The following is an 8,358-nucleotide window of genomic DNA, read 5'->3' as shown; positions in this document are numbered from 1 at the left end:
GGGGGGGGACCTTCTGTACCCCCTCAGGGAGGGACTCCATGAGAGAGGTGGTAATACGTGCCTCTGCGGCTGCAGCGACCTCGGCCGACTCCAATCGGTGAACATGAGCAGGGGAGGCAGCAGAAAACCCAGAGCCAGCAACTCCTTTCATAGTTTTACAGGGGGGTCCCTTCTCCCTCACCAGCAAGGGGCGGTGATGGGCCCACGGTCCCCACTTATGGCACCTCCCTTTCACGAGCTCCCATCTCCCTGAAGAGGAGGGGCTGGCCAGCCTGGTCAAAGCCAAGGAGCGAGGGAGATGACAGAGGGGAAAAGGAAGATGAGGGCAGGACAGCAGGGAAAGGGACAGACTCCCCCTGAGGCAAGCCCCACTCGATTCCAGCTACCGGCCCTTCCACCATCTCCTCCACAGGCCCTGGTCTATTACCCACCACAGCGGCGGGGCCCGCACGCTCATCTGGGTACGTCGCAGAGGCGTCCCCCGAGACCCAAGCAGAGTTGACAGTGGTCACAGATGGAGAAGGGAAGATCCCAGGGACCGGGTCATCAGGGCTGCCAGTGATCGTAGAGCTGATGCCCTTCCCGGCGTCAGGAGTTCCAGATGCCCTTCCAAGCTGGGCCACGGAGCAGTCCCTCTGGACGTGCCCCACAACCCGGCAGACAAAGCACCAGGCCTCCCCCAAAGAATAGTAAACCCTGTAGTTGGCCCCTCAATGGCACCAGAAAGGACCCCTCCAGATCCCTCCATCACATGCCGCCAGCAGCACTTGATCCTCCATCTGCCGGAGGAAAGATAAAACATAGCAGAGGGCAGGGTCCTCACAGCCCAATGGAAGGGGGATAAGGACAGACAGGGGCTTACCCGGCGGGAGAGGAACAGCAGAAGGGTGGAATTGGGGCAGAAGGGAGGAACAGAGGAGAACACCATCCACACACCCAGGTCCTCCAAAGGCTCAAGGGGGACATGAACACCCCCCACCCGCAAGCCCCTCTCCACCGTCTCCTGGGCAGCGGCCTCCAGTGCCAGGAAGAACACTACCTTCCCAAACATCTTACAGGCTGCCACCACGGCCATGGGCCCCACCACCTGCGCCAACTCCAGCGCATAGGTGTGACGGTACTTTCCGTAAGGCTTTATGGAAATATGCTTCTGAATGTGTATATATATACAACATAACTAGAATGTGCTTTATGCTACATATGCCATGTAATATATCTCTGTAAAGGTCATGATCTACTGAATGTATTAATCCTATTTGTATGTATGTATCATTTTTGTATTCAAAGTTATGAATATTGGCTGTGTACTGGCTTGATTGCTAAAAAACTTTAGTAGAGCATTTGGTCAGCTCCTGGAGAAAGGAATGTTGAAATTAAGTACCTAGTCAAGAAAATCTTAAAGGACAGTGAATCCTGGAATGCTCCAATCCACGTAAGAAGTCTACCTGAGGATGTTCAAGGTAGCATGTGACCCATGGCTGCTACCTAGTAAGAAACTGTGAGTCATGCGTGGACATGTGACTGGCCCAAGTGACTCAAAAACTACATCTAGGAGCTGGACTTTGAATAGGAGCGAGGAGGGGGTTTCCACCCACAAGAGAAAGTCTATTTAAGCCCATGGGAGACCCCTCCATTTGGTCTTCAGCTGGCTAAAGAGGGAACCTCTCCACCCCCAAAGATACCTGAAAGAAACTGGAACAAAGGACAGTAACTACAAGTAGTGTGAGTGATTGCTGGACCCAGGCTAAAAGGAGATTAGTCTGTAAAAGGGAGCATTCTGGAACTAGTGAAGATTTTATCTGTATTCAGTTTGATTAGACATCGATTTTGCGCATTTTACTTTATTTTGCTTGGTGACTTGCTTTATTCTGTCTGTCGTCTTGGAAGCCACTTAAATCCTACTTTCTGTATTTAATAAAATCACTTTTACTTATTTAATAAATCAGAGTACTGTGTTAATACTAGTGTGTGGCGGGGGCAAACGCTATGCATTTCTCTCTGTCAGTGTTATAGAGGGGAACAATGTATGAGTTACCTCTATAAGCTTTTACAGGGTACGGATTTATTTGGGTTTAGCCCCATTAGGAATGGGCATGAGTGTTAAATAGAGGAACACTTCTGTGAGCTGCTTTCAGGTAAGCTGCAAGCTGTTAGGGACGTGGTTCAGACTGGTTGGGTTTTGCAGCAGCAGGCGGGTCTGGCTCAAACCAGGCAGGATACTGACATCGCCAGGCTGACAGAGCAGGAAAGCAGGGGCAGAAGTGGTCTGGCACATCAGGTGGCAGCTCTCAGGGGGTTTCTGTGATCCAACCTGTCACAGTAGGTTCTAAATGGGGCGAGGCTGACACCAGAAGGCAACACACCCCGGGCTCCTGGTGAGGGTGGAAAGGGGCCTGGCCACTGGAATGGTACTCTGGGAGGCGGCTGGAGCAGATGGCGGGTGAGGGGTTGCAGCTACCTGGCCTATGCTCTGGGGCCAAGGGACGGCACTGCCAGGAAGGTGAGGGACTGGGTAGGGAAAAAGGGGCGCTGTGGCTGTTGACAGGACTGCAGCATAAAGGGAAATGACTGCATGGGGGCTTTCGCTTAAGGGGCAGGGCCCTGCCCTTCTTCGTCCCTGGCCTTTCCCACGGCCAAGGAGCGGTCTTCAAGGTGAGGCGGCAAGACGCAGCAATGGAGTTTGGAGTCCATCCGCACCACTGCATCCAGTGCCTACAGAGGGATGAAAGGCAACCCGGTGGTGGCAGTCGAGGCGGCCATTGCAGGGGAGGGAGACTGAAAGGGAAAGCAGAGGCCTCCAGGGAAGTCTCACCCCCCGGATCACCACTACAGGAAGGGAGGGATGGGACAGACATAGGGCAGGAAAAAGAGAACAGGGATGGGGGAAGAAGGGCAATGGGTGGAAGGGGGTAGAGGAGGGGGGGAAGCAGCTACACACCACACTGCTAGGCTGAAAGCAGTGATGGGTGCCAACACAGGGACACCGAAAACAAGGAGATTGCCGGCACAACGGATGAGAAACCGGCTCCCCGGCTGCAACAAAGGAAAGCGGGAGGTTAGGGGAAACTAAACCGTCATGAAGGAAAGTGACTGAAGAAGGGAGGGGAATCTCTAGCGCTGGAATAGAACGTGGCTCCAGGCAAAGAGGGTAAACCGGGAGGGGGGAATAAGCAGGGGACTGGAATGAAGGTGGGGGAGGACGAGTGTGTCACAGGCAGGGACAGAAACAGCGGCAGGCTCAGAACAACCAGACTGGCAGCAACGCCGCACATAAGGCAAGGGTGGGCAAGCTAATACCTGGGGCTTTACAACAAGCGAGGCTCTCAAAAACAAGGGCAGGGAAAAATGCCGAGGACAGGGGGCGGGCGGGCAGGAAGCAAAAGGAAAGGGGGGAGACCAGCTGCAAGCACAGGGCAGATGGCGATGCAGGGAAAAGGGAGCCCACCTGCAAAAGCAGCAGGGAGGGAGGGCAAGTCCAAGAGAGGGAAGTGGAAATCGCACACCCATGGCACCAAAAAACAAGTGCCCTTTCTGCTGCTCGTCTACGATGGGGAAAGGACAAGAAACTGCTGGGCGGGGAGTAAGAGCAGACCAGGTGTAATAGGGAAGGTGGAGGGGGTGGTGGTGGTGGCAATAGGGGAGCGGAAAGGCACGGGGAGGGCTCCATGCCACTGCCCAGCTCCCTGCTACAACGGCACTGCCACACAGGAGCAAGGATGTTAACAACCCCTCCACAAAGCAAGGGCCTCTCTCGCAGCTCAGCCCAGCAGCACAGCACACCAGCAACAGCAAATACACAGCAACACCAGCCATAGAGGCACAAATGATGGGAAAAATGGGCGCTTGCTCCTCCCCTTCTGAGGGTCAACCAGCAGGGTCCCTCCCACAGCAGAAGCGAGCGCAGGAGGCAGCTCCCACCCGGAAAGGAGGACGGCTGCCCACATCAGTGAGGGATACCCTGGTAAACTCAGGTCCGCGCGCCTGGCTCTGAGCGTGCTCAATTGGCTGCAAGCGTCGCGTAGCGGGTGTCCATGCCCGGACAGGTTGGTCGGAAGAGTCCGGGTTCCTCAGGGCAGGAGCAGAAGCAGCGGGTAGGGGAAGGGAGTGTGGGGGAAAACGGGGGCTGGGAAGAGGTTGCCTATTCAGGCCGCTGGCAGAGGGTTTCCTCCCTGGTTCTGAGGTCACGACTCAGGGCTCTATCCATCAAAAATGGAGGGAGACCCCCGCACGACCAGGGAACCTCTTCCTGAAACTCGGCTAAGCTTGACACTTTAGTCAGGCCTCGGCTCACCTCAACCTCTGATACAAGTCTTATGATTCGGCTACCTCTTCTACTACAGTGTCTACTGAGCTGGTTGCAGTTTGAACGAAGGTTGCTTGATGAATGGCCTAGGGACTTCATTTCATTAGATTAATATCGATAGTTGTGCACTGTTTCTTGCCAGCTAGATCAAGCTGTTAGACTGGAGTGATTCCCAGTGCTACACCTACAAATTGCCATGAGTCGATTGAAAAAAACACCCATTGATCACTTGTAACCTGGCACCTAGGTGATGCAATAGAAGTGCAAAAGAGGGCAGGTGTTTTGGGGGGGGGGGGTTTGAATTTACAAAGGAACAGGGAGCAGATGGACTCAAACTGAGGAGAGAGTGATAGCAAATGAGATGAACTGACTGAACAGGACTCCTGCCTCTGCATTGGGGGAGCACTTCTCAAAGGGAGACAAACCTCTGCATGACCCTTGTGATGGGTTGGGTCCAGAACCACTTGGAGCTGCACGATTGCAAGACTCTTCTGCCCTAGCTTCCTCAGCACTCGGGGCCCAGCACCGTCTTGCTGAGCCAGACCGCCGGGCTGGCCGTCTGTAACCAGACTCCAGAGTCTGAATTACTTGCCCAAGCCTGCAGGTTTACCTGAAAATCGCTCACAGAAGTCTGCTTGTCTTAACACTGTAGATGCCCAACTCCCAATGGGTTTAAACCCACATAAATCGTTGTACCTGTAGTACTAGCAGGGTAAACTCAAATTGTTTGCCTCTAACATTGATAGAGCATAAATGCACAGTTTGTTTTGCTCCCCGTATGAAAACATCCGTGAGATAATTATAAGTAAAAAGTGATTTTAATTAAAATACAGAAAGTAGGATTTAAGTGGTTCAAAGTAGTAACAGATGAGAACAAGTAAGTCACCAGCAAAATAAAATGAAGGCAAATCTATGTCTGTCAATGAGTCAGTAATCTCACCCTAGAATGCTTACGTATGTTTTTTGTCTGAGACTGAACTACCTCCAGCCTGGTAAATTCTTTCCCCTGGTACGTCTGTTCCAGTAGGTGGTAGCTAGGGGAATCTCTTCATGGTGGCTCTCCCCTTTGTCTGTTCCAGCCTATTTAGTATCTTGCATAAGCGGGGACCTTGTCCGCTCTGCTCGGGGTTCCCACCCCTCTTCTCAATGGAAAGACACCAGGTTAAAGATGGATTCACTTCAAGTGCATAGATCACTGTCACTGCAAGTACTTATTTGCCCTTGCCGCACCAGGGGCACAGGAAGACTACAGGTAAAACACACCCTTGCAGTCAGGTGGTCGATATATGAGAGCCAGCCAATCCAAGCACTATTAATGGCCCACACTTTGACATAACTTGCAATAGGCCCAATAAGTTATATTTCGTATTTCAGTTAGAAGTCAAGAGTGGTACATTTACACTCAGTAAGAAATTTATAAACTTTACAAGAGCCTTTTGCATGAAGCATATTCCAGTTACTTATATTCACTCATTACCATATTTTTATACAAATCATATAGACTGCAATGTCAACCCCTGCCATCACTGCTGGTTTAGGAAACATTTCATTCAGGGAATCACTAGTCAGTCAGGAACAGAGCACTCTGAAACACCGTGGTCAGAGGAGCCAATTTGGGAAAACATCTGGTGGACACTTTCACCCAGCCCACATCCTCTCACTCACAGTCTCTAGCATTCAATGTAGCGGCTCCAGGTTGCTGTTACAGGCCCGGCTCAGTCTGTGGTGTGCATCCACAGGCAGTTGCGTCTGGGTCCCACCCTGGAACATGTGCTTTTGAGATGCAGCCACATCCAGGCCCTGCCTCTGTGTCCAATCTTGGGATGCATGCTTCGAATTCAGTGTTCCTCTGTAGTGGGACTGATACGAAGGCAGCGAGGCTAGACTGGTTTTCTGGCTGACTCCTCCAACTGCTCACCAGTGTTTTCAGCGAACCTTCCCAACGCTCCCCTTGGCACATTCTGTTCAGTTCTCTCTCTTTTGCGTCAAGGATTATTAAACAAACGACCCAGGCCTTGTCAAAAGAGGTGGCTAAACATTCCTACTCTTAAGAGAGCAAAGAGTAACCAGATCAAGGTAACATACAATACATACACACTGCACGTCATTCCCTGCTCCGTATAACTCACTTACCCTAGGAGCATTCTGTGGGTTTGTAGGAGCCATCTAGAGTGTCTAGAGGCAGTCCTGCAACTCCTGCTCTCCTCCACTGAAGCCTGTCTCGCATGCTGCAGCCATACACGAAGCCAAATCTGCTGCTTGTATGTGCCGTCTCCTGCCTCAGCTTCTTCTGCTCATCAGTCTCTGTGTTTTTAAAGGCTAGACCTCAAACTGCTCTGTCTTTTTCACTCTTCTGGGAGGTTATTCTCTATGCCCACCCTCTGCTGAGAACGGCTGGAGAAAACTGGCTTTATCTGAATAGCAGTGATTGCCTTCTTCTGCCCAGGCAGATTTGAGGAGGGATTATTCTAATGACTGACTATTTATTGAGTAGATGCTCAGCTTTTGCCTCTTGGGGCAGAAGTTTGTTATGAACAGAGGCCACGTAAAAGGGCTAGTTATATCACTCAATAAGGCCCTTAGATGATCCTGGAAGCATTCCAGGCTATGCCTGTTAAAGATTAAGAAAGAAGGGAAGGAAACGGTGAAATGGAAAGAGATAAGAGTCGTACGGACTAATGCTATTTAACATCTATAGCAATGTCTAGAAAAGAGAGTAAAACAGTGAGGTGGCAAAATAGGGCAGATGATCTAAATTAATCAAGACTGTTAATCCAAACAGACGTGGGAAACTACAAAGGGATCTTCAACAAACTGGCTGATGGCAACACAATGTGCAGATGAAATTCAGAGTTGATGAAAATCAAGGATCCGTGTAAATATATCCCCAACTATTAACCAAAGTAATAGGGTTGAAATTGCTATGTTTAAGCATCAAGAAGCGATCCTTGGAATCACTGGCATAGTTCTCTGAAAACATCGTGCATATACGGTGACAACAAGAAAAGCTACAGAAGTGGGAATTTAGAAGGGGATACGATAATAAGAAGAGAAAATTCATTTGCTCTTGTAGCAGAGCGTCAACCCGCTCTCGGTTGGAAGGAGTTTAAAAACAGCCTGGCAAGGGCTGCCATGAGAGCAATCACGAGCGCTGGAAAAGCCAATCAGAACTAGGCAGGCCAGTATAAGAAGGTCTCCTGGAGAAAAGAAGTGAATTGGCTCCAGCGGGAGAGCAAGAAGGACTAGCTGCTGGTAGTAGACAGGGGTACCTTGAACAGAGCGGTACTGGGGAAGGGCAGTTGAGCTGGGGACTCTGGCTGCGACCCTCCCAGGCTGAGCCTTGCAGGAAAGCCTAGAAGGTATAGGAGGCAAGACAAGAAAGGCAGCAGGTCCAACCCGCTTGCCAGTGTGAGAGCCTATTTCAAACTGCAGATGAATTGGCATCACACGCCAGGAGTTGCTCTGCCTCCTTCTCCCTGTTGCCTTCACAGCCCCTAATACCGTCTTTCAGGCTGACAGCAAGAGTTTCAATCTGCACTGTCACAAGGTACGCTATTCTCTTTCAGTCCGCAAGGTCCACGTCTCTTCCAGCTCTCCTGCCCAGCTTTTTATAGGCCGCCGGCTTGACTGGGCTGTCCTCCGCCTTTCCTGACTGCTCTCTCCAAGTTGGCTTTTAACATTTTAACCTTGTTCTGAGGCGAGCAAGGCTGACTGCCCCACTAACCACCTCCCACTCAAGATCACCACCTCTGGGGAGGGGTGTTCTCCTTGCTTGATAGTCACTTTAGCGCACCTCAGAGTCGCTTCCGATCCTCAGTTGCTTATGCAGATGGGTCTCTCCTCCAATTATGATGCCACTTCCAGCCATGAAGAAGTAGGCTGGTACCTCCTCGCATGGCACCTCTGCTTGGTCAGTCTAGGAATTAGCTTTCAGTTCAGATGCCGCCCTTCTCTGGCACTTTTTCCCTGCCATACTGCCCTCTGTATTCTTTATCTTCCCAGTTCAGTGCCCACAGTCCTTCGTGGACACACGTGCTCTTACTCTGGGATGCTGT

This window comes from Chelonoidis abingdonii, chromosome 1 (assembly GCF_003597395.2).
Source record: "Chelonoidis abingdonii isolate Lonesome George chromosome 1, CheloAbing_2.0, whole genome shotgun sequence".
Taxonomy (NCBI): Eukaryota; Metazoa; Chordata; order Testudines; family Testudinidae; genus Chelonoidis; species Chelonoidis abingdonii.
The sequence above is the reverse complement of the archived record's forward strand: the minus strand, read 5'-3'. Positions refer to the sequence as shown.